The sequence below is a fragment of the Microtus pennsylvanicus genome, chromosome 12, assembly GCF_037038515.1.
Source record: "Microtus pennsylvanicus isolate mMicPen1 chromosome 12, mMicPen1.hap1, whole genome shotgun sequence".
NCBI lineage: Eukaryota > Metazoa > Chordata > Mammalia > Rodentia > Cricetidae > Microtus > Microtus pennsylvanicus.
Window position 1 is genome coordinate 12,755,838 of NC_134590.1, and position 23,898 is coordinate 12,779,735.

The 23,898-nt window shown below is 45.9% G+C and overlaps 1 protein-coding gene and 1 long non-coding RNA gene across 3 annotated transcripts in view; both read right to left on the minus strand.

Moving 5' to 3' along the window:
• Nucleotides 1–23,898, minus strand: part of Shroom3 (shroom family member 3) — a 280,782-nt gene that overhangs the window by 181,998 nt on the left and 74,886 nt on the right. The gene's annotated exons all lie outside the window — the stretch shown is intronic.
• On the minus strand, nt 13,510–22,728 carry LOC142833162 (uncharacterized). Its single transcript, XR_012907332.1, has 3 exons — nt 22,637–22,728; nt 14,260–14,357; nt 13,510–13,739 (listed from the first exon to the last, which is right to left on the minus strand). It is a non-coding gene; the product is annotated as an uncharacterized LOC142833162 (long non-coding RNA).

Sequence of the window (23,898 nt, forward strand, 5' to 3'; positions counted from 1 at the left end):
ACACTCCACATTTCTGTGTTCTCAGCCTTCGCTCTCAGGGATCCAAGCACCGGAACCCATTGCGTAGGCTTATAGGTTTAACAGAAGCCACAGATTAGCCATGGGAAAGCAAGCTGGCAGCCACTGCCCCGGGGTAGCTACACAAGACATCGCAGAACACTTTCTGCTTCATCTCAGTTCTATCTGGAATTCAATCAGAATCCAGCTCATCCCGCAGAGGGCCTGGGTGGCCGGGAAACGAACGAGCCAGTCTGCCTCTCCACCTGAATCGCACCTTTATGTGCTGTCTAAACTCTTGATGGATTCGTTCTCCTTTCTTCGCTTTTCTTCCCTGCATTGTGGCATGGCGGGGTTCCAGGAAGGGAGGGTGGTGGTTCATTAAAGCTACAGTTCATGCTATGTAAGGTGCAGTGAGCTTGCTATTTTCTTGGTGATTTGAGAACAGGTATGCCCTCTGTTGAGAGCAATAATTATGCAAAGTGATAAGCAAAATAGGGCAAAAGAGGTAAAGGGTATAGTGGTTTGATTGTGACCCCCCCCCCATGGGCTCATGTGCTTAAACACAGTCCTCAGGTAATGGCGCTTTTTGGGGAGGGTGTGGCACTTTTAGGGGGTAGAGCCTCACTGGAGGAAGTGGGTTGCTAGGGGAGGGCCTTGCTGTTTTGTAGCCCAGCCCCACTTCCTGTAAGCTCTCTGTCTTGACTAGCCACTTCACCCACTTGCCGGCACACCCCCAACATGAGGGACCGTGTCCCCTCAAACTGTTATCCAGAATAAACCTTTACTTTTTTTGGTCATAGTAGCAAGCCAAGTTTTATATATATGATTATTTAGTAGATAAAAAAATAAATCAAGAACCGTTGGGCTGTTTTGACTGTTAGTTTCTATTCTTTGGTAGTCATTGTTACTCATAAACCACTGGACATCCTTGGTTTTGAACTGTACACCAAGTTGGACAAGGAAATAAATAGAAAGATCCTCCCAGCATCTATTCTCAGTCTCCCATGCTCTGTGCAATGAGTCAGCCTTTTGAGAAGCTCCATGCTAACTGCTGGGTTATAAAACGGACAGACATGGTTCTGGGCATTGAATGGCATAACAATGGGACTGCCAGGGTACCTACCGCTCATTTCCTGCCCACCTCTCATCTAGGGTTGGATCAGTAGGTCTCCTTCATTGATGAATTCTTTTCTGGGTCTTTCAGTGGTGTGTCTCATGGCTTAGCGCAGTTGGCTGGGATTCATGAATCCAATGCTCTGATCCCAACTTTGTCCCTCCATCACAGGGCCCCGAATGGGCCTCTCATCTATGAACCAGGAGTGATGCGTGTTTTCTACTATGGAGCAGAGCCTCACACACAGAAATGTGTGCCTCACACTTCAGATACAGAATATGAAGTTCTAAAGCTTTATTTAGATTGAAATACACGTCTACTGCTTTAGTATGTGTCTTAGGGTCTGATTGCTGCAAAGAGACACCATGTTCCCAGCAGCTCTTGTAAAGGAAAACATTCTACTGGGGTTAGCTTAGAGTTCAGTGATTTAGTGCATGACGGTCATTGCAGGGACTGCAGTAACACACAGGCAGACGTGGTGCTGAAGAAGGAGCTGAGAATTCTACATCTGGAACAGCAGGCAGCAGGAGAGAGACACCGTGCAGCGCACCACGCCCGTCTGCGCTCTATGCGCCGCCATACAGTCCGTGAACCGGGCAAGGGGCTGGAGATTGAAACACAGGTCATCCTTGATGCCAGAATGCCCCAAGAATGCCCCCTTTATTGTGTCCAGGGGCCGCTTATATAGAGATAGCCACGCCCTAGCCAAATGCACCAGAAACCACTCTCCTGCCATCAGGGACCCCTGAGGGTCTCGTGCGCAGAGCAGCTGCAGGCACTCAGATCAGGGGAAAACAAGTTGTTTACACGAAATTCAGGATCTGGGGGTTCACTGCTCCCAACAACACTGGGCCTAGTTGAGCATCTGAAATCTCAAAGCCTACCCCCAATGACACACTTCATCCAACAAGGTCACATCTCCTAACAGTGCCATTTCCTATGGGCCTTTGGGAACCATTTTTATAAAAATGGCCTCCATAGTTCTGGGTAGTAATGGAGCATGCCTTTAATTCCAGCACTCAGGAGTTTAAGGCCAGTCTCATCTACAGAGTGAGTTCCAGAACAGGCTCCAAAGTCACACAGAGAAACCCCATCTCAAAAAATCAAAAGTAATAAGAATGGCCTCCACAGGCTCATAGGTTTGAATGCTTGGTCACCAGAGAGTGGCAGTATTGGGAAGGATTAGGTGGGAAGTGTGTCACTGGGGGGTGGGCTTTGAGGTTTCAAAAGCTCATGACAAGCCCAGAGTCTCTCTGTCATGGCCAGTGGATCAGGATGCAGCTATGAAGTATTTCTCCAGGACTGTGTCTGCTTGTGTGTTGCTATGATTCTCACCAGGATAATGGACTAAACCTCTGAAACTGTGAGCAAGTCCTCAGTCAAATGCTTTCTTTTATAAGAGTTGCCTTGGTCATGGTGTCTCTTCACAGCAACAGAACAGTGACCAAAACAGTAGGAAAAACCATGTAAAAACTTGCTTCTGTTATTTTTAGGATAAGGGGTGTATTGTTCTCCCCTAAATCTAACAACTTAGACGGGAAGCAAAAGAAACGGGGCAGAGGCAGCACCGTGTATAAAGACTAGGAGCTCTGCGGTCAGACCAGCAAAGGATGAAGTCATTCCCCAGACAGGGTGATGTGAGTCTTTTCTGAACAAGCATTTCACTACCCTACAAGTGGGACCACAAAGCAAACCATGCTAAGATCATGTGAGGATTGTATGTGTAACAACACAGAGCAAGGGCTCCTGAGGGATGCTTCATGCATTGCTCAATTCTGCTAGGTCAGTTTTATTCTTCTCTGACCATGTCCACTGCAAGAATGCATATGTTAGCATCTGGAGAGACCCGGGGGGAAGGGACTTCATGTGGGATTCCCCGGTTAATAAAGAAACTGGCTTGGCCTGATAGGGTAGAACAGAACTAGGCAGGGAAAACCTAAACTGAATGCTGGGAGAGAGAAGGGCAGAGGTAGAGAGAAGCCATGTAGCCCCGCTGGACACAGACGACAGAACTTTACCAGGTAAGCCACAGCCATGTGGCTATACACAGATTACTAGAAATGGGTTAAATTAATATGTAGGAGCCAGCCAATAAGAAGACAGAGCTAATGTGCCAAGCAGTGATTTAATTAATACAGTTTCTGTGTGGTTATTTCAGGTCGGAGCTACTGGGCAGCCAGGAAATGAACAAGTCCCTCTCCTACAACAGGGACTGATGAGGCGGAACAGGCATTACTTTCCTAAAGTTACGGCTGAGAGTTAACTTGATTTATAAAGGCTCAGGGGACAGTCTCGCCTTCAGCAGGAAGGTTTTGTTTCCCAGAGAGGTCCCAGGGTGGAAGGCCACTCAGCAACCGCCCCCCCTCCCAGAACATCTGAAGAGCTGCAGTGGCTGAAAACCAAGCCATGCTGAAGGTCAGGATTTTCTGCTCATTAAGAGAAAAGATCTGATCAAAGAGAGCCAACCCCTAAGCTCCACCAGGGCAAATGTGCCCACTCAGCTGTCCCCATTGCAAGAAAGTGCCCAACTCTGGCTTCTCCAAGGTGGTTGGTTCCAATAAAACCAGTTTGGGGGTGATTAGAAAGTTGAGCAGTCAGTGTTTGTCTCCATTTGTTTATTTATTCTTCTCCTCATCTTACAATGGGGTTGAGGCACTCCTTAGCAACACTAGAGAATAGAGGAAGAAGCTATGGGCATAGGAGCAAAATGAAAAACAATAAAATAAAATAAAATAAAATAAAAAACAAGGATACAATACACTCCATGGGTGGGGAAGCCTCATCACCCATCTGGATATTCATTACCCATGTGCCTATTGGAACATGGTTCTGTGGAGTGGCAGGGTCAACCTCACTCACAGATATTCACAACTGAGGCAAGCAGCTATGAGCTTTCCACTCCACACCCCCTGGGGTTCAGCTCCATCTCCAGCAGTTCCATCATGGCCAGCTTGGATGTGGGACGACAGATAACTCAACAAGCAAACGAAATGCAAACCCATGGTACTTACCCCACGATATAATTACCTGATGCTACGATTAACCAATGATATAATTGCACAATGGTATGGAGTTAACCAATGGAATAGCTAACTTGAATATCTTCCAAAAAAGGCAAAATACAAAAGATAAAACATTACCTTAAAAGTTTATAAAGAAGTCAGGATGGAATAGCCATCTTTGTCCATTATTCTGAGGATCCACCCAGGGTTATAATTTTATCTTAATTTCTTTTTATTTTTATTGTTTTTTACAGATAAGGTTAAATAAACTTCTTTGCACAAATCATCATATTGATTTTCAACTTTCTACCATTTTAGATCACATTTTAGCCCCCGTTTTAACATAAGATTCTTTAGACAAACTCATCTTTGGCTCTAAAGCTCCTGGAGACAAAAGCCAAACGAAACGTGACTCTACAAAGCAGTGATACACTTGCCCTGTGAAACACAGGGGATGGCCAGTGGGGAAGCCTTGAGCCCCAAGGGCCACAGCGAAATCTGAAAGGCAGAGATGTCCTTCTCAATTGCTTTGTTTGTTTTAAAGCATTACACACTGGAAGTCTGAGGAGCCCAGGGGTGTCACCGATGCTGCTCACTAAGAATTCCTGAGGTTGGGTCAGATGGCACAGGTCCATGGTCCCAGCTATTCCAGAGGCTGAGGTAGGAAGATCACGAGTTCTAGGCTATGCCAGGCCGTTTAGCGTGACTCTGTCTTAAAATTTTAAAAACACAAAAAGCTGGGGCTACAGGTCAGTGGTAGGGTGTTTATGTAAGCGTTCAGGAGGCCCTGAATTCAATCCCTAATACTTAAAAAAAATGAGTCCCCAAGTTCCCACCTGGCCATGGAGGAGGCTTTCTTTCTTTTGGTCTGAGGCTGGAAGCCTTGCAGCTGGGTGGGCCAGGAAGCTATTTCTGGTTGATGATTTTTGCAGAGGAAACTATGTTGCCCCCACTTCTCCAGGCATCCTTTCCTTTGGTACCATCACTGAGCACATTGGAGAGGCCAGTTTATCTGTCAGTGACGGCTGAGTAATGAAGGCCAGAGGCTGTCCTGACACACCATGGATATAAGAACTAGCAAGAAATAGGAGGTGGAGACAGCCTCAGTAGGTTTACTTGTCGTGAACGAATGGAGAACCAAGTTCAGACCCCTAGCACCCACATAAATGCCCTTGTAATTCCAACCCTGGGAAGGCTGAGATAGGGGGTCCTTGGAGCAAGCAGGCTAGCTATACTAGCCCTATCATCAGTGAGCTCTTGGGCTTGACTGAAAGAGCCTGCTGCAGTGAATGAAGCAGAAAGCAATCAAGAAGAAACTGATTGTCAGCCTTTGGCCTTCACATGCATACATGTACATATAGGCACATGTACCTGCACACATATGTAAACATACACACATGTATTCATACCACACATAGGCCTACGAAAACAAAAAGAATGAGCAAGAGATAAAGCTGTGTTTAAGCTGATGAGACGCCATTTCTTTCCCACTCAGACAGGAGACTATGACAAATGGATCCTTTATATTCAAAGGCATTTGTTTCTATTTTATAACAATTTCTGAAGTAATTCCAAGAGTCTTAGCATGTTTATTCCATGTTCCTAAAGAAAGACCTTCGGCACCACGTTAGTCTTTTTATATTTATGTTTCCAGTCCATTCTATACCTTCTATAATGCCGTGTATTTATCCACAGATCAGCTATTATTATGTGCATGAGTAGGATACATAAAACACGGAAGACACAGGGTGGTATACACTCCTGTATCCCAGCACTGAGGAAGCCAAGGCCTGGGGAACGATGTGAGTTTGAGGCCAGCCAGGACTGCACAGTGAGTCCATGGCAGCCAGGGGTACCTGAGCAGACCCTGCCTCAAAACAAGAAGAATCACTTGCCCCATCAACAGAGTTCAGTTTGGGAAGGAAATCAAATCTTTAAATTGTAAATGTATTTTATATGCCTTATATGTATATAGCATGTATTATAAAGTAAACTCTTTTTTTTGAGACAACTTCTTACTTTGTAATCCTGGCTATCTTAGAACTTACTATGTCGCTAGATCAGGCTCACATTACTACGTAGATTCAAACTCATAGAGATCCACCTGCTTCTGCCTCCCCAGTGGAGCATTGAGATTAAAGGTGTGTGCTATCATTTCTTGCCAAAGTATTGTTTTAAATATTAATATTGGTCTGTCTGTTGGAGAGAGTGAGGGTCTCACTCAGCAACTCTGGCTGACCTGTGTTTTCTACACAGGTTATTCTTGAAGTCAGAGATCTGCCTGTCTTTGCCTCCCAAGAGCTGGGATTAATTAACAACAGCACATGGTTTACTATTAATTATTGGAACTTGGCTTGCAGCAGACAGGAATGTCATATGACAAGGGTGTGTCTACCATTGTCTCCAAGGAAATGGGTTCTTTGTCTCCGCAAAAGAATTCTCAGAGGTGGCTGAGCTCTAAGGAGATGGGGTAATAAAGCTCTCAAGGACTTCTCAGGCCTGTCTGGGATAACAATAGTATCCTATTAGTCATCAATGTGAGGCTCCAATATTTACACACTGTAAGAGATTCCAGAAAGACACCCGAGCACCAACTGGCGAAAGGATTTCTTCTCTCTGTAGTTCCCAACAATGGTTTGTTTACTTGCCATCTATCAGTGGCCCTATGGAGGTTAGGCTTCACAGCCAGATGGTTGGGTTCAAATCCTCCCCCAGGCTGAGAAGCTATGTGACCTTCAACAAGTTATTTGATCTCTCTGGCTTGTTCCCCTTCATGTGAGATAAAGCTAGTACTACTTCACAGAAGGGCAAGGGACATTAAATCAATGATTGCATGTAAAGCGGGCAGAAAAACAGGCCCAGTAAACATTAAAAATACTCATTTATATTTTCCTTTGTAAATCAAGAATGCAAACCCTTCTTTTTTTCTATACTCCACATTAAAAGACCAGAAATATTTTATAAAACACTTGAGGTGTTTTTTTTTTCTTTTGTAAGGCAAAAACTCTTCCAGTGAATCACTTCTCCAGTCCAATTAAAAACAAAACAAAACAAAAATAACAACCCTCCCAAACCCAAACTTTGAGAAATGTTATAAGGCATGGTAAAAGAATGTGATTCTAGTGATCCTGCCTGTTTGGAAATCAGCTCAACCATTTCAATCATCCCAAGAGAGGACATCCGGTCAGACAGGGTTTCTGGAGGTGCAGGCAGGTGGGGTAACAACAGGAGGAGGGACAGGGGCAGGGGAAGGAAGCAGAGGAGAGAGAATCCACTCTCGCCAACACATAGGAGTATTCTGTCAATCACCAAACTAATCCCAGCAATATTAAGTAAGGCACCTGTGCTGGCTAGTTTTATGTCAACTCAACACAAGCAAGAGTCATTTGGGGAGAAAAACCCTCAGTAGGGAAAATGCTCCTATCACCAGTCTGTGTGCATTTTCTTGATTAATGATTGGTGGTTGATATGAAGGGTCCGGATCACTGTAGCTGAGAGATATGGGTACTATAAGAAAGTAGGCTGAACAAGCAATGAGGAAAAAGCGTCGGGGCCTGCCTCTGGGTCCTTGACTCGAGTTTCTGTCATGAATCCCCTGGATAACAGACTTTATGCTGTAATCAAATAACCCCCTTCTTCCCCAAGTTGGTTTTGGTCTTGTTGTCTTATCACAGCAATAGAAACTCTAATTAAGACGACGCCCACATAGCCTAAGTTAGAAAGAGTAGAGCCAAAATTCAAGCACAGCCTTAGACCTGAAGTCAAAGTCCATCATACCCCTCCCATTTCTCTCTAAATAGGCAACCCTTTAACACATTGAGGAAGTCTCGCTAAGGGGAAGGGAGGCCAGGGCCTGACCAACTCAGCTCCCACCCAGGCCCAAAGCCAGGGCCATGAACTGGCCCATCTCGACACCTACCCCAAACCTGAGCTGGTGGAGTGGGTGGAGGGGCCAGTCCTACAGAGTCATAGCCACAGGATCTCCATGACTCTGGGCAATGGCAGGATGTGTGAGCTAAGTCCCAGAGAGGGTCCAGTATTGATGGCATAGCAGAAGCCAGAGACCGTGAGCCAGACCAAGGACTCAATGCAATGACCATTGCAAGTCAGGCTGTTCGGACAAAAGAGTCTACTGCATGGCATGCCGAAGCTTCCAGTACCACCACAACCAACACTTGATGGAGAGGTGGGAAGACACAGGAGCAGAGAGGTACATGTGTGGCGGAACTGGAGACGCGCCAACTCAGAGAGAAGGCAGCCATTGATAGAGGAGCAGGGATGTCGGCGAAAAGTTTTTTCTGTTATTCTTTTTTTCTTTGCTTTGTTTTGCTTCTGTGGGGAGGCTGTAAGGGTAGAGGGCAGATTTGGAAAGACTGCAAAAGGAGCAGGGTTGGGGTGCATAATGTGTGATAATAAAAGACTCAATAAAGAAATCGAGGCAGATGCTTCCATAGCGTAATTAAATAATGAAGGCCAGGATGGTGTCCACAGTGGGTGCAAAGTCACAGACTGGTCAGCATAGCCCTCCAGCCACCTTCAGGGCGACAGGTCCTGGTAAGAATGCTGGAAGGGAAGTCATTATACAGGCACCAGACACTGAGGCCACCAAAGTCTTCTCTGCCCCATCCAGCGCCACCTCCTGAGAGGACCCCATGAGTAGACAGCGGTGACAGCAACAGAAGAAATGTACGCGGCGTGGCTAAATAAAGGAGAGAGAACCAGCAGGCCCCGAGTTCTTAAGAATGCCTTTGAATCCTTTCCAAGTTCCAAATTCCAGACCCCTCTCTAACTACACGCTGGCTTTGAACGTCCAGCTATTAGAGGCCCCTCCCACCCCCTCCCCCTACTCTACCACTCTCTCCCCCACCCTGTACCCCAACCCCACAGGCTGCCCTCCTCATCCCGTGGAGACTTCTCCCCCTCCTAGCTCACTGGCAGATTTACTGCCAGGGTGATTCCTGCTCCACCCCTCGGGGCCCATGACCTCTACAACCCCCTAGCACTCCTTGTCTTTCTTGGCCCCCTGCCTAGCTATCATTGCTACTCACTTCCACGGTCAGATTCTAGCTCTGGACACCGCCAAATACACGGTCCCCTCTCAACCTCGAGAGCTTCTCTGACCACCTCCTCTTATCTTGGTTTATATTTGTTGTTGACAGCTTTATGATATAATTTAGATGCTGTAAAGTTCACCCTTGTAAAGCGCACAACCCGGTAGGTTTTAAGTTTACTCATGTAGTTGTACAAACATCGCCATAAATGACTTTGGAATATTTTTAACACTGTTCCCAGAGCCACTGTGCCTACAGTCTTCACAAGCCCGCCCCCCATCTCCCTACTGTAGGCAGCTCCACACAAGTCTACTTAAAATGCGTTGAATTTCAGTGTGTACGTGTAAGTGCCTTCACGTGTATAAATGCAGCACACATAGCTGGTGCTCTCAGAGGTCAGGAAAGGGTGTTGGATCCCTTGGAACTAGAGCTACAGGCGGGCGTAATCTGCCATATGGGGCTGGGAACCAAATCCAGTTCCTCTGCTAGGGTAGCAAGTGTTCTTAAGCACTGAGCTATCTCTTTGGGCCTCTCAAGTCTATTTTTTTTATCTTTATAAACTTGCCAATTCAGAATATTTACATCATATAGGACATGGCCTTTTATGGCTGGCTTTTTTCACTTAGCACAATACTTTCAAGTTTTATCCAGACGATAGCATGAAGAAAGTGGCTTTTCACTACCAACCTGTATCCTGTGAGTAGATACAGGCATTGGGATTGTTTCTATTCTGTGATTCCTCTGAAAATTACTCTGCTCCAAAACTACTAAGGGGACCAACTTCAGCAAGATTTTATAACGCGTCCAATAAAAACAATCCTCACTCTCTGATTCCCTATAACCTCCTCTACCCCCCCACCCCCCAACTCTTAGAGCCACGCTCTCCTCTGCTATCCCCCCTCCCCAACTCTTAGAGCCACGCTCTCCTCTGCTATCCCCCCTCCCCCCAACTCTTAGAGCCACGCTCTCCTCTGCTACCCCCCTCCCCAACTCTTAGAGCCACGCTCTCCTCTGCCACCCCCCCACTCCCCAACTCTTAGAGCCACGCTCTCCTCTGCTACCCCCCCACTCCCCAACTCTTAGAGCCACGCTCTCCTCTGCCACCCCCCCCTCCCCAACTCTTAGAGCCACGCTCTCCTCTGCTACCCCCCCACCCCCAACTCTTAGAGCCACGCTCTCCTCTGCTACCCCCCCACCCCCAACTCTTAGAGCCACGCTCTCCTCTGCTACCCCCCTCCCCAACTCTTAGAGCCACGCTCTCCTCTACCCCCCCCCACCCCCAACTCTTAGAGCCACGCTCTCCTCTGCTATCCCCCCTCCCCAACTCTTAGAGCCACGCTCTCCTCTACCCCCCCTCCCCAACTCTTAGAGCCACGCTCTCCTCTGCTATCCCCCCTCCCCAACTCTTAGAGCCACGCTCTCCTCTACCCCCCCCCACTCCCCAACTCTTAGAGCCACGCTCTCCTCTGCTATCCCCCCTCCCCAACTCTTAGAGCCACGCTCTCCTCTGCTATCCCCCCTCCCCAACTCTTAGAGCCACGCTCTCCTCTGCTACCCCCCCACTCCCCAACTCTTAGAGCCACGCTCTCCTCTGCCACCCCCCCTCCCCAACTCTTAGAGCCACGCTCTCCTCTGCCACCCCCCCTCCCCAACTCTTAGAGCCACGCTCTCCTCTACCCCCCCCCACTCCCCAACTCTTAGAGCCACGCTCTCCTCTGCTATCCCCCCTCCCCAACTCTTAGAGCCACACTCTCCTCTGCCACCCCCCCTCCCCAACTCTTAGAGCCACGCTCTCCTCTGCTACCCCCCTCCCCAACTCTTAGAGCCACGCTCTCCTCGGCTACCCATTCTGCTATCAACCCTTGGACTCAGCCTCTGTCCTCTCAGAGGGCCAGGCCATTCCCCTGCAGCTATGCGTCTCCTCACCTGCACGTCCCCTTTCCCCTTACCAACCTAACAGTTTATCAGGGTTCTAGCAGTACCTCAGGCTTTGCCCACGCTTGGGGTTCTGGCAGCCCTTTGTGCCTTTACAGGGTTCGTGGCCCTCCACCTGGGGCTCTGACCCTCTCTTTTCTGGGCTCCTGCACTTACCAGAACTTCTGTTCCTCCTTCCCATTACCCTGAGAAGTTTCTGAGTTCTTCTGGACCTCTGTCGGTTGTGCTAAACTCTAACTTCTCCCATTTTCCTTTGGTAAACTGAGGTTCACAAGACCTTTGCCTGCTCGCTCTCTCTCCTCTCTCTCTCTCTCTCTCTCTCTCTCTCTCTCTCTCTCTCTCTCTCTCTCTCTCTCTCTCTCGGGTCCACTTGACTTTAACACACACCTCCTCCCATGGACACTACTTAATCTTTCTCAGGTTGACAAAGTAATAAATAGTAGAGCCAAATTTCAAAGGCAACGCTGAAGTAAAAATTCATCCTGACCCTCCCATCCAACTCCAAAACAGGCGTCCTTTTAACAAATAGAGACAGCGCTTGCGAGTGGAAACAATGAAGGCCAGTTTGATGCTTGGCTGTCATAGACTACACTTAGAGGTGAGGTGGGTGGTCTTTGGTTGTTCAATGGAGTATAGATGTTTGTCATTGCTTAGGGGGTTAGTTATAAGTTATTATTGGTAATGGTCAGGGAAGAGCTAAAAAAAGAAAATTAGATTCAAGAAAAGAAAAAAGGGGGCTATAGATATAATAGGATAAAAGGGTAAATTATTTAATCTACTCTGAAAAGAAAAAAGGGAGGATATAGATAAGATAAAAAGATAGATTATTAAATCTATTTTTAAAAAGCAACTACTAGTCTTAAATGTTTTATATTGGACTGGACTTTTGTATATTGTATACAAATTTTGTATATTGAGACTAATTTTGTTAAACATACTATACATACATTTCTACTCTTGTTCAAGGTATTGTACCTATATAAGTCATTTAACAATGTAAAGCAAATTTCTAGTCCTTGAAAATTATTCTTACTGTTTATGATAATAAGGAAATGCAGGTTTTGTAGTTAATCACCTACTGTAATCGAACTTGTAGTCACATTAAGTATGTTTTCAAGGTCAAACAAAGATATATTTTAGATAGACAGGTCATCTTCAAACACTTCAGAAATCTATAGACTATGGTATTTAAAATGTTTTAATAACATAGGCTCTTTTTATGATAATAAGACATGTCTGCTCCTGGCAGCACCAATCTACTTCAGAGAAGATAACAGGCATCGAAAAAAACTCCACATGGATTTTACTACTTTTGTGGCAAAAGTAAGCTACTGGGCAAGAAAATACCCTTGCCTCAACTGCTGACAGTATGCTTTCCTAACTGGACAAGCAGGGTACAAAAGAAAGTGACTGCCAAACACTGACAAGACAAGGAGAGACAGCCCTTCAGAATATCCTGCTTCACAGAACGGTCTGTCTGCTATTCTAGGCCTGAAGGCCGAAGATGGGTGTCCCAGTGTTGCAGAGGAACTCTGGGTGACTGTCTAGGCAGTCAGCTGTTTCTATCATTATGCTCAGTTTTTTGGAAATTGCTTGCTTGCACTTCCTGCTTACTCAGTTAATATTATTTCCTTCTTGGGTCTCTGAGGGAGTTGAAGACTAGATAGTTATAGTTTTCCTTGTTTACCTGATGCAGAAAGCAAGTTATGATAGGAAGTAAATTAGGTACAAGATGTTAGACTCACCAAGATAGGATAAATATGGAGCATTTTTTTCTGAATTTGTCAAATGCAAATGGATTAATCAATGTTGATGTATTTATTGCCTGTATATATTATATATAGTTACTGTACTTACTGTATATAGTTTTTCTTATATTAGAGTCTTCTCTTTTTATTTTAGACAAAAGGGGAAATATAGTGATATTTTATTTATGTTTTAATAAATAAAGTTTTCCTACAGATCAGAAGGGCAAAGCTAAGCTAGAGGTCAGGCAGTGGTGGCAAACACCTTTAATCCCAGGATTTGGAAGGTAGAGGCAGATGGCTCCCCGTGAGTTCAAGGTCACCCTGGGCTACACAATACCAATGCTGAAACAGATCCAGGTGGCGATGGCTCATACCTTTAATCCCAGGACTAGAGAGTCATACACCTTTAATCCTAGCACTAGAGGGAATATAAAATGGAAGGAAAGGGAGGCATGGTCAGCTTGGTCTGCTTAGTCTGCAGTCGCCCAGCCTTGATAGAGGTAAGACTTCTCTCTACTGACTGGGGAGAGCATGGCTGCTGGGAAGCAGGTAAAATGGCCAGAGAGGGAAGCTGAGAGCTCACATCTTCAAGGCACAAGCACAAAGAGGAGAGAGAGAGAGAGAGAGAGAGAGAGAGAGAGAGAGAGAGAGAGAGAGAGAGAGATTCAAGCATTCAGTCCCAAATGGAATGTCTTCATTAAACTCCTCCCCTCAGGGCTCAGGAGTCTGAGCAGAAGAGGAAGTGGGAAGGTTGTTAGAGCCGGAGGTGGAGGATGACTCCATGGAAACAGACATCTTCCAGACACAACAGGACTGATGCTCACGAGAGATTACAGCAGCACATACAAGATCAGTCCAGGTTCTAAACCAAACACGAGCCATGGGCTATCTGCAATGATAAGGAAGGGAAAGTGAAAACCAGTTTTCTCCAATGGCATGTCCCTGTGTACCAACTACACCTCAGCGCAGACCCTATGATGATCAGGAGGAGCTGGTCAATGAATCCCCTGTTTAGTGGTCTTTTTATGCTTTCCTATTTTTAATTTTTTTTTTATTTTCTGGGGGTTTTGTTGTTGTTCAGTTTTTCTGAGAGAGAGAGAGAGAACGTGAAGTTGGGTGGGTAGGGATGTGGGGAGGATCTGGAACACAATAAAAAATATTGTGTAAAATAATTAAGATATCCTCAAATCCACGCTTGAGCCACCGCATCACAGGTTCCCAATCCCGCATTTAATTGACAGCACGCTAAGAATGCATGACTGTTAAACAACTCAGACATTTGCCAGAGTAAAGGATTCAATACAACCCCCCACCCATGACTCTAAAATGGAACCTTTATGTTTTCAACTGAGATTTAATTAGATTCCAGGGATTCCTGGCAATCTCTCAGCTCATCATCCAGGACCTACTTTGTGCAAGATAAAAATTCCATCAAGTGGCCCTGCGAGCTGATGCTTATCAGCAGCTTGCTGCTTCTCTCCGCCATTAAGGAGGCACCAGGAGGGCTCTGCCAGCGAGAGAATGAGAGGAAAGTAATTGCGCAGTGACCTTACTTAAGAGTATCTTTTCCCAAACTCCGCACTGGGTGGCCCAAACATTTTGAAACCTGTACTTTGAGACCCCCCTCATATGAGCTGTAGCTCCGGGTCTTTCTCAGCTGCTGGGGTGTCCCCCCTATCATCTTTATCAGCTTGCCATTTCTTCCTTCTTTTCTGACCTATTCTTCTCCCCTGAACCCCTGGAACTCTGATTTGCTTTTTCCTATGTGGAATTTGTGGCCCAAATACCTTCATCATTTGAAACTTGGTACTGTGTGAGAGAAGGATACGGGGAAGCCGTGTCAACCCAGGTATTCCTATCACTACAGCCTCTGGCCAGCTCTAGACACCCTCCCTGCTACTTTATGAGGATGGGTTAGCGGCTGCTAAGTGTCCGTTAACGAGGGGTGAAAGACCAGCTTCTGTTGTTAGTTGATTTTTTATGCATACTAAATCAGCTCAATAAAGGAGCGCCTTGTGTTGTCTGCTGAAGTTTGGGGTGTAATGGCCAGACTACTTATCCGCTTAACCACCTCCCCAGCCCCCAGTGTCTGTATTCTCAACTTCATTATACTGCAACCTCTTTAAAAAACCTTCCCTTCCAGGCTCCCACTCACTCAGGCTCAAAGACTGAGAACGGGAGGAGCTGTGGGTGACTCACATTCTTCACTTGTGTGTCTGTCTTCTCAACTAGACCGAATTCCTCCAGGGCAGGGACGCTGGAGTCATTTGTCGGATACACAGGGCCTACCACAGTCTTGTGGTTCATCTGGAACGCTCACTAAATACCCCAGGATTCTTTTCTTGCCAGGGAGGGAAGGTTGAGTGTTGTCCTTTACCAGACAGAGTAACTGCAGGAAATCAAATTATCCTCTCTGGCAGAATAGGCAGACAGAACCGGCTGCATAGCAGGTGGGGGAGCTCACACACCACAGCAACAACTCCACAGCTGGCTGGGAGTAAGCCCCAGGACCCACACTGAGACCAGATAGGAGGAATACCATAGCTTGGCCTTCTCACTTTCCAAACATCCATCTCCTATTGCCTTGAAGATGGAGAAGCACAGCTTGTGGGGTGAGCTTCTGGACGGCAATGGGAAGAGTGCTGGGCACCGCCATGGTGTTGGGTGCCGCCACGGTGCTGGACTCCGCCATGGTGCTGGCTGCCGCCACGGTGCTGGACTCCGCCATGGTGCTGGCTGCCGCCACGGTGCTGGACTCCGCCATGGTGTTGGGTGCCGCCACAGTGCTGGGCCCCGCCATGGGGCAGGGTGCCGCCACGGTGCTGGGCACCGCCATGGTGCTGGCCGCCGCCACGGTGCTGGGCACCGTCACATAGTGCATTTTTCTTGTGATCATGGTGAAAAACTGCGAGCCAAGCATGCTGACCACTTCCGGGGCTGGGTGACAATGACATGTATTTGTCGTTTGGTGTGCCACCATTGTCTCCCTCAGGACATCACTCTTCTGCTAACTTTCTATTCCTTTGAATAAGTCTAAAGGACGCTACATCACTCTGTTGCTAAGGACAATAACTAACACTTATTGAGCAACTGGCTTTTGCCTGACATTGAGCTTAACTAAGTTTGTGAATCCACTTAGGATTCAGGCCAGTGAGCTACCCCATCTCAAGAGAATCCAAGGTGAATAGTAACTACAGAACATTTAAGACTGATTTTTGCCTTTCGTGCAGACCCTCACGCACCTGCAGCCCATAACACGTCCAAACTAAAAAAAGAGTAAATAATATTTGTTTGTGATTTTTCTTTTCTTTTGAGATGGAGTCTCATTGCACAGCCTTGGCTGGCCTAGAACTCACTCTGTAGTCCAGGCTGACCTCAGACCCACAGAGATCCACCTGCCTTTGCCTCCCAAGTGTGAGATTAAAGGCGTGTGCCTCTACACTGGGTCCTGCACGCTGTTTTTCATGTCCAAGCAATTAAAAGGTAGACTTTGATGTACTTATTTTACAAGATTATACTTTTTTTAATACAAAAAAAATTAGCAGGGTGGGTATGTTTTAAATATTCTCTACCTTCCTAAATTCATCCCTGATTTAGGACAACAGCATCCTGTAAGATGATGTGTAACTGCCCAAGAGATTCTTTGGCTCTGTCTTTTGCCGTGGAGCTGATGAGCTGCTCGAAACCAAAGGGAATGTCTGGAAACATGAAAGTACTGGTTTTTATTGTCTGAGACAACCACCATTGAGTGTCTCTGGGATGCCCCTAGACCATCTTCCATTTTTAAGTGCATTAAATTAAACATTACAATTAAATTACAAGTCCATTACAATTAAACATTTCTTTTGACATTAAAAAAATTTATGTGTATGGGTGTTTTGCCTGCATGTGTGTCTAAGCAACATGTTCATGTCTAGTACCAATAGAGGCCAGAAGAGGGCGCCAGATCCCTGAAACCAGACTTAACAGATGGTTGTGAGCCCCCATGTGGGTGCTGGGAATTGAACCTGGGTCCTCTGTAAGAGCAGCTGAACTCCTTACTGTTGGGTCATCTCTATAGTCTCTAACCATTTCAATGCAAGATAGACTTCTGCCTTTTGTTAATAGTCTTAGCACCTATCTGACCCTAATGTTTCTGTCCCCAGTTAGCGCAGAATAGGGAATAAACTGCCATGGGATTGTTTCTCAAGACAGGTTACATGCATAAAAATCATAACAATCTCAACCTCTTCATTTTTACCAGACACGGAGTATAGCAGGGTCACAAGTTTGAGGGATTTATATTATTCTCAAGGGAAGAGGAATTGAAGGGTGCATATTTTCCCAGCTACTTACTGCAAAAGGCAGGAAGCCTTCAAGATTAAATTGGCAGACAGTGCTGGAGTTTGCCCCCAAGGCCATCACATTCCATCTAGGATGGCCTGGCCTTCCTGGAAAGAGCAGATTGTTTGATGGTCTTGCTCATGGCGCTCGGCCTTCCCTTCGTGCCCTGGAGGGGGAGGTGACTCACATGTGGACCAGGTTCGATGGCAGGTGGGGGACTGTGAGGGCCTGCAGACACAGCCTGCCAGTTGGGAGCCGTTTACAAGTGCCATGCTGAACGCCTCGTGGGAATCTGCATTTAATCTCCACGAGGAAAATCTAATTATGACTGACAGATGAGAAAGCTGGGACGTCTCATCTCCTGCATGCTATGGCAGTTCATGGAGAGCAAAGGATCCAGTTTCCCAGCACGTCTATAAACCACTGCACCACACTCGGATCCAGCACGTCTACAAACCAGTTCACCACGCACTCAAGGGAAAGGTCTGCATACAGCGTCAGTTTAGAAAGAGTTTTGCGTGAGGTTCAGTTGCAAACTGTTTCCTCAAAGAGAACACTTTTTATGTAACAGGATTTCATTAAATTATAAAATCTTCACAAATACCTCCACAGGGTAAGCTCTTCTTTGGTGGTGGTGGTGGGGAGACATGGTTTTATGTACCTCACATTGGCCTCAAACTCGCTTCTTAGTGACCTTGAACTTCTGATCTATGTCTGGTTTTGTTTCATTCAAGGCAAAGTTTCTTTCTGTGTTGCCCAGACTACTCTTGAGCTCCTAAACAATCCCACCCTCCCAAGTGGCTAGGATAACAAGCATTCTCCTGGTTATATTAGTTCATGTTTACTTACTTTTTTGATGCAAGATATTGAGCAGGGTCTTGCAAATGTTAAATTCATTAAATCCATGTCTGACCACTGAGCTATGCCCCAGGATCGAATTTTCAAGTGTCCCCCAAAATAATTATTTCAAGGTCACTGTTTGGCTAATGTTTCAATAAAAAATTCTGTACATTTATTACGTAAAAACCCCAACGAATGCTACATTCAGAATACTGAAAGTAGAAACTGCAAAGCCAAGCAAACAGTACTGCTATTGGTCACTACTCCGGAAACATAGGTTGTCATAGTGCCCCAGGTTAATATGGGAAAATGAGTGCACTCCTCAGTAAATTTTCCTTTCATATATGCGAAATCCACCTCTCCCAAACACCAGCTGCACAGTGCCAGGTCCCCAGAGCGTGCTAGCCCCTGTTCATGTGACAATGGCACAGGGAGAAGCTTCTGGGCTGGGGCACTTGTTAACCTGGTCCTCACTGCTGCATAATCCGTGTAAGGGAAGCACAGAGGTGCGAGCTGAAACTCTCTTGCGACCTGTGCTATTACCTAGAGACAGACCCTTTCCCTGGGTTTACACTCTCTACCTTGTGTTTGTCACTTATGCCTAGAAAAACAATGATCTAAGCGAAAGGCAGCCACACACATTTTCCTACACCACCTGCTTGCGTGGCATCCACTAAGGTAATCACTGACCTGAGGTACAAGCTTATGAAGAATGAAGACCTGAAGGATTGAAAGTCAAGCTGTGGAAGATTTGCCTTGCTAACAGGCTTCATATTAAAGGATCAACAGGTTTCAGACGTAACTTCCAAACTTGCTTTGCAAAGACTGCTCTTAGTAATCAACCACTTATATACCCGTTAGCTACTTTTCCACAGTGTGGATTTTGATATAAATTATAAACAATGATAAGGTAAGCTTCATCTAGTCAATGAAATCCTAAGATTTGGATCCACCTCTCACAGGTCAAATGGACTCCGGTCAATCAACAGCATAAGCCTCCTGAGGGGAAACTCCAGGTATGTTTCCCTTAAGTTCTTTAACTTCTGTCCCTAGCTTACATCTGTCTCGGCAGAGTGCCACCATCCAGAAATCATCTACAGACTACAAACTGCTCCAAAGGTGATCTACACCAGTGCTTTGCCTGCACATAGGTCTGAGCACCACATGTGTGCCTGGTGTCCATAGAAACCAGACGAGGATATCAGATCTCCTGTGCCTGGCATTACAGACGGTTGTGGGTGCTGGGAATCGAACCTGGTTTCCTCTGCTGAGCAGTCTCTCCAGCCCCCGAACCGAGCTGTCTTGAGCAGCCCCGTTCCAGCAGGGCACCACTTTGGCTTTTCATTTCTTACTGGAGCCTTCAGCAGGAGATAGCGCATCCTTATGTCACTTTTTCTATGATATCAGTACAAGGTTTGAAAAGCTACTTTTAAATGATGCTAATCTTTCCAATAACTATTGCAAAGAGGATGGTGGTGCACACCCGTCCTCATCAGTGTTCTGTTGCTATGAAGAGATACCATGACCATGGCAACTCTTAAACAAGAAAGCATTTATTTGGGGCTGTCTTCCAGTTTCAGAGGTGTAGTCTTTTACCTTTATGATAGGGAGCATGGTGGCATGCAGGCAGACATGGTGCTGGATAAGGAGCTGAGAATTCTATATGTGGATTCACAGGGAGCAGGGAGAGAGAGAGAGAGAGAGAGAGAGAGAGAGAGAGAGAGAGCCACTAGGCCTGGCTTGGGCTTTTGAAAGTCCACCCCTAGTGACACATTTCTTCCAACAAGGCCACACCTCCTAAACAGTTCACCAACTAGGGACCACTCATGTAACTATATGAGCCCCTGGGGGCCGTTTTCATTCCAGTCTGACCCCCATTCTCCACACCGTGACCCCTGTAGGTTTGTAGCCATATCATAGTAAAAATGCATTCAGTCCAACTTCAAAGTTCCCATAGCCTTTCACAGTCTCAAGACTCCTTAAAAGTCAAAGTCTTCTCTGAGATGAAAGGCAATCTCTTAACTCTAATCTCCTGAAAAATCAAAATAAAAAAGCAGATCACACACTCCCAACACACAATGGCATTGGCTATACATTATCATTCCAAAGGGATGAAGGGGGCATAGTGAGGAAATACTGGACCAAATCAAGATTAAAAAAACCAATATAGGCCGGGCGGTGGTGGCGCACACCTTTAATCTCAGCACTCAGGAGGCAGAGGCAGGCGGATCTCTGTGAGTTTGAGACCAGCCTGGTCTACAAGAGCTAGTTCCAGGACAGGCTCCAAAACCACAGAGAAACCCTGTCTTGAAAAACCAATAAAAAATAAAAATTAAAAAAATAAAAAAACCAATATAGTAAACTTGAAATCCTGTATCTTTCTGTCCGGTTACAAATAACTTAGATGGTTCTTTTCTTTCAGCTTTGCTGACTGCAATGTATTTCTCTCTTTTGGGCTGGTTCCACATCTGATTAACACCTCCTCCAACAAGGACACACCTTTTAATCCTTCCTAAAGAACTCACCACCTGGGGGCTACACATGTAAATATAGAAGCCTGTGGCAGCCACTCTCCTTCAGACCACATCATAGCTTTTTATAAATGTGGGTTATGGAGGACCAAACTGGGGTCGTCAGGGCTACACGGGAGCACTTTCACTCCGAGTCATCTTGCTAGTCCTGGTTCAAATGTTTGTTTTTCACATCTTTCAGCTCTCTGCCTTTACTTTTCTCTATAAATCTGCCTAAAAACCGCAAGTAATAATCATGCCACAGCCCGTGTGTTATGCTCTCATGTGGTGTGGAAGGTCCTTCTGTATATGTGTTGCTTTTATTGGCTAATGAATAAAGAAGCTGCTTTGGTCTTTGATAAGGTACAATAGAGAGAGCTAGGTGGGTAAGACTGAACTGAATGCTGGGAGGAAGAAGGCGGAGTCAGTGAGAAGCCATGTAGACTTGGCCGGAGACAGATGCACCAGAACCTTGCCGGTAAGCCACAGCCATGTAGTGCTACACAGATTAATAGAAATGGGTTAACTTAACATATAAGAGTGAGCCAGAGCCGGGCGGTGGTGGTGCACGCCTTTAATCCCAGCACTCGGGAGGCAGAGGCAGGCGGATCTCTGTGAGTTCGAGACCAGCCTGGTCTACAAGAGCTAGTTCCAGGACAGGCTCCAAAACCACAGAGAAACCCTGTCTTGAAAAACCAAAAAAAAAAAAAAAAAAAAAAAAGAGTGAGCCAGAAATATGCTTAAGGGTTGGCCAAACAGTATTGCCAATAATATAGTTTCTGTGTGATTATTTTGAGTCTGGGCAGCTGGAAATGAACCAGTGGCCTCCACCAACACTCATGAAATTTCTTCAGTCAAATTAATTATCCCATAACTTTTGCATTTGGCTTCAATGAAAATTTCAGGACATGGAAGAACATTGCTGCATTCTTTGCTAGAATGTGATGCAACTCTTCTTGTCGAGCTTTCAATAAAGTCTTTATTCCTATCTGGAACATCAGAAACCGTCTCCACTGCCCAGATTCTCTTGGCATTCTTATTTTTCAGACTCCCTCCAGGATTCCCCATTAAGTTCTGCTTACTGTGTCCCAGGGCTTGTTCACAGCTCCAGACGTCATATTTCCCCAGGGAACCAGGTAGGTTTTCACAGGAGTCACCTCTGGTATCAATTTTCCACATTAATTACTTTTACCTTACTGTAACCAAACAGTTGATAGAAACAACTTCTTGGAGGAAAGATCTATTTTTGGTTCAGGGGATCTCATTTTTTTTATTGGAAAAGATTTACAAAGTATAAGATCCCTGCTGTTCACCTAGAATGAACTAGGAAGCAAAGAGACAAAGTCCTAAGTAAACATATTGTTCAATTTCTAGGACACTTCTGTTGTATTGTCAAAGTAGAACAATTAATTCCAAGTCACACAACTTCAGTCAGTGTTGTTCAACCTAGAGTGAAATACTAAAAGGTAAAATTTGGTTTTGCCACAACTAAGAAACTCTAAAGAACATAAAATTATATAAGACTCTTTCCATACTAAATAGAAGGTGTGTGTGTGTGTGTGTGTGTGTGTGTGTGTGTGTGTGTGTGTGGTTGTTAAATCTTTGATAGAAGCTGGGAAATGGTGATGCACACCTTTGATCTCAGCACTCAGGAGGCAGAAGCAGATGAATTCCCACACGGCCTACAGAGCAAGTGCCAGGATAACCAGGGTTATACAGAGAAACCCTGTCTTAAAAATTTAAAAAAGAACAACACAAAAACCGATCGAGTGGACTGAATGCAGGAGTATAATGAAGGAGAGTGAGAGAATAAACAAATAAACAAAAACAAGGGAGAGAGAGAGAGACTTCCTCACAGGGGGAAAAATTTGAGTTGACTAAGAATTTACTCACAAAACATGATTTTTAAGCAAGAAGCAATCAGATCTATTTTCAATCAGAAGAGAAGTTTTCTATCAGAAAATAGGAGTCAGGGCTTCTGAATAAATCCAATCCAGTCACAGAGAAACTGAATGACGTCTTAGCTCCCCTGACATTTGGAATTGTACAAGTTTATTCATGCCCATGTTTACATATCCTGTGGTAAATCAGCTACACACATGCTTTGTCTCACCTTTCGGAATGAGTTATTAAGTTCTCCCGCTAACAGGCTCTGTCTTCAGCTCAGGAGGACACCTGTCAGAGGACACAGTGATGACTCTTCAGCTGTCGCCCCCCCCCCCCCGCGTCTGTCTGCAGTCCCTTCACCAGGAATGCTCACGATGCCCAAATCAACAGAGCAATCCCACCACCTCCTGCAGAACCTGGCTCAGAAAGACAAGCCTCAGCCAACGAGCCCTTGCCGCTTCCCTGTCCATAGGGCCACTTCTAGGCCACCAGCGGCCCTGTGACCCTCTCAGGAGTCATGGGAAGAATTGACTGCTGTTGGGAGGTGACACTGAAACTCAGAGCCGGCCTTAGGGTGACATTGATACCACACAGGGCAAAGCATGGCTGGAAATTTCCTAAATCAAAGCAACCCTGGCTCCTTTACCTCTGAGTGGTTCAGAGTTGAATTAGTCAAGGTCTTGTGTTATCTCAGCCATCGGAGTTGTTCCTTTTTAATTCTATGCAGGGGGGAAAATCCCCTTCAAATGTTATATTTAGAGAAGGCAGCTTTCTCAGCTCCTACATGTAAATAGATGATCTCACCTCATAACAGTGACCTCATCCTTCAATGTTTTGTTCTAGACAGCTACTCATGGAGGAAAAGTCAATACTGAAATAAAAGAAAGTTCTGGGCTGGGTATGGAACCCAGCCGGTAGACTGACTACCCAGCCTGCATCAAGCCTAGGATTGCATGCCCAACACTACATAAACCAGCTATGGTAGTACAGGACAGACGATCCCAGCACTCTGGAGGTGGAGGCGGGAGGATCAGAACTGAAGGTGTCTTCCTTAGCTGCACAGAAAGCTTGAGGACAGCTGTGGATACACAGACCCAGTCTAAAGGAAAAGAAGATAAGAAAGGGAGGGAGGAAGGGACGGGGGTGGGGCGTGAGACTCCTGGCCTGCTACATCTGCACACTTCATGTTTATCCTCCAACTGTGGTGTCCCACTTCTAATGACCCCTGGAGCGTAGGTCTATCTTTTCTCTGCTCTCTGTCCCCTTCTTTCTCCCCTAGGGTTAAAGGAGAACAGGAGAAGGAGGAAGCAGGGAAAGAAAGGCAGGTCAGCGGGTGGGCAGGCAGCTGCTCTGTGCCTTGCTTTTGTTCAGCTGGGCAGAGCCGTCCTCATTAGCTCTCACAGAAAACCAAGAATGTGTGTTCCTATTATTCAGGGATATGGGGTGACTCCAAGAGAACAATCCATTCCTTAAATTCCGCGGCCGGTA